The following is a 3405-nucleotide window of genomic DNA, read 5'->3' as shown; positions in this document are numbered from 1 at the left end:
AGATTTTTTTTTTTCTCAATGTACCTCACTGGCTCCATATTCTCCATCCCAGCACAACTGAGACAGTACATTGCAATATTTAAAAGACAAAATACTGTCTGGGTTCAGATTTCGGTTCTGATATATATCGGCAATGAGATCTTGTCATTTAACCTTCTGTTTACTTCAGTTTAATCACCTTAGGGTTTCATCAAATGAGCTGATGTGTATAAAGTACAGTGCTTGGTAAAAAGAGCATGTATTCAGGAAAGGATCGTTATTTCTATTGTGTGTTTGCTTTTCTGCCTAATATTCGGTGCTGTCCTTTTAGGTCTGGAAACATTAGGATCCAAACCTTCCCTAGTCCTTGACCTTGACTGGTCACACTCTCCTTTGTGCTCCTTTCTCTCTATATATATTTACCAGTGACATTTTATGTGACAATTTTTTCTTTATAAAATTGTCTCCCCTGGTGTATTGCATGAGACCTTTTTCTTCTCAAGCCCTAATGTTCACTTATTGACAGACATGTTAGCAAGATATGATTGTAATGGTTTTAGAATGCATGATGAACTACAAAGTTTTGGGATCTGCTCTAAACAATTTTGAAAAATCGGATACTTATTATTTTATTTTATTTTCAAAAAAATTGCCAGAGGGTATGTTTGCTTATCAGAGAGAGACACAGAGAGAGAGGGAAAGTGAGACAGCATTCTCCATGGGGCATGGCCTTTCTGCTATCCTTTCTCTCCCCCTCTTTTTAGGATTTTGGACACACAGGCACATGCACTCAGCCTGTTTTTCAAGCCACTGAGTCCAAGACTCCCACTGTGTGGTGGGTCATGAGAAATCCAGCTGCCTTAACCATGATGCTATGGTCTGGCCCAAATATTCAGATATTTCTTATTTCTCTGGACTTGTTTAGACCCAAGTATTGGTGGAGAAATGGACCAGTTGACTTTTCAACTTTGTGAATCAGCATTAACAAAGTTATTTACTTTGCCTTCAAAAACATAGAAGTGTGCTTTCTACTAGGTTTCCAAAACTTTCAGTAATTAGAAGGTATTTAAGCATATTCACAGAGCAGGGATCCTGAATTTTCCTGTTCACCTATGGTATTTAGAAAAGTATTAGTAAAAGATAATTATCTCATGATTCAGATAATTCAAATTGCACAATTTCAACTTCAGGCTTCAGGCAAAATCTGTTTCCTCTCTAAAAAATGCAAACTTTATTTTCAATAGAATTAAAGGGTCTTAATGAATATTCATTAAAATTAATCTAAATCATGATGAAAGGAAAATGAAATTAAGAATATCATTTTTTTAAAAAAGTTTTTTGCCATAAGACAGTTGTGCTTGCTGGAGAGACAGAAAAAGAGACAGTGAGAGAGAAAAGTGAGCAATCACCCCTCAGGTGGATGACCATGCCACAATCCCTTTTCCATTCTCCTCCTGGGATTTTGGGCATGCACACACATGTGCTCAGTGTGATTTTCAAGCTACCGATTCTAGAACTTGAGCCAGAGTTGGCCATGTTGGAGTCTAGTGCCTTAGATGTTATGTCACCTGCTGTCTCCAAAGAATACAAATATTAATCACTGCTTATCGTAAGGTCACACACAGACTGATGGTTTTGTCTTCATCCAAATATTGTTAGGGATATTCCAATACGACAAGCATTTTGTCAAATCTTTATCATCTTGTGTTTTTTTATAAGAAATCTTAGAAAAAATGTAAATAAAAATTTATTAAGAGTAACTGGCCACTGGTGTGATGGTTAAGGCAACAGTATTCCACATGGCTGATTGCACAGCTTGCGTCTTAGATCCTATGCCTTAAAAAACATGCCAGGTGTGTGCACATCCAAAATTCTGAGAGAAGTGGAGGAAAAGGGATTGTGATGTGGCCATCACCCATGGGGGAGTGCTTTCTCACTTTCCTTCTCTCTCTCTCTCATGTGAGCCATGCCCTCTAGCAAGTTAAAACGAAGTACAGAAACAAAAAAATAAGGAAAAGAAAAAAATGTAAAAAGCACTCACAAATGTAAATATTCTGCTGTTTCTTTTTTCCTTTAGGTTTCACCAATGTATATTTCTGCAGATATTATTGCTTATTCAGCATACATTACCAACTCCTTTTCATCCTGTCCAGATCTTCAAATTCTCTAAATACTCTTTTTTGAAGATTGATCTTTGTAATATACATGAGATGAAGATGATTAGGTAGATCTTTTTCCCCAACTCATTCATAATCTCCTTTTTCCACTTTATGAAGAGATGTACAATCATCCATTCCAGACCTTAAATTTTAATTAGGATTCATTGCCTAAGATGTAAAACAACTAACTAGGGTATTAAGACAGATTCTATCTTTTTTTCTTTTTTTCTTTTTATTGAGACAAGATCTCTCTACGTTTTCCAGGCCAAGTTTGAACTCATGATACTCCTTCCTCAGCCTCTCAACTACAGGCTAGAATGACAGGTACGTCAACATACCCAGCTATTTTAGAGTGAACCAGAAGTCAAACTCTGGCCTCCTATATGGCCTCCTGTGCTGAGCTACAGTATCAGCTAACATATTTTAAGTTAATCACATAATGGGAAATGTTTCCTATATTATTAAATATAATCCTTTATTATTATAGTTACTAAAGTCTATATAACATTTCACTTATGGGAAGTTATTTACACAATATCTGAAGGCTAGTCCAATCATAAAGATTTCTACATGTTCTTCAGATTCTTTCATCCTATTTTTTTTTTACTACATTAAATAAGGCAGACCTATTCTGCTTCTTTTCCTTCCATATAATAAACTCTGTTATATAACTGAGAAAAACCTTTAAAAGGTAGGAATCTAATAACACAAATATGTAGGTTTTCTCATTTTGGCTTTCCTTTGTGTGAGATGTCCTACCACTTTTGTGGGGCAAAAGGTATCACAATCCTGCCCCCAGCTGCCCTCCGCTCTCCCAAGGTGAAAGCTGGTGAAATCCAGGAGGCAAGGAAGACCAAAGGAAAACATGAACACAAAGGACATATGCAATCTAACAAAAGGGCCTCTCATAACAAGTAGCCCCTTTCTTATTCAGGTGAGAAGAAATAATAAAATCTTCTTATCAGTTGGCTTGATCTGGAATGGAAAGAATGAATGCAGTCTTTGAAACAACTTATTAAGGCAGAGTAGCCTTGGTGGGAACATTGTAGACATAGCTTACATTCTACTTTTAACCTTTCAGGACATAGTCACTGCCCTTCTGTCAATTACTGCCATCTTATCGTTGACAAGCCTGATAGGTTATAAGTACAAGAATCTTCCAGATGTATGGCAGAGGAAAAAAAATTAGACATTTAACACTGATGTGGTGCTTCTGGTGGTAGGAACTTAAGGTCAGAATGGGAGAAAAAGTCATTGTAGGGCAAGA

Source organism: Tupaia chinensis, unplaced genomic scaffold (assembly GCF_000334495.1).
Source record: "Tupaia chinensis unplaced genomic scaffold, TupChi_1.0 Scaffold143711_1, whole genome shotgun sequence".
NCBI classification, from domain to species: domain Eukaryota; kingdom Metazoa; phylum Chordata; class Mammalia; order Scandentia; family Tupaiidae; genus Tupaia; species Tupaia belangeri.
The sequence above is the reverse complement of the archived record's forward strand: the minus strand, read 5'-3'. Positions refer to the sequence as shown.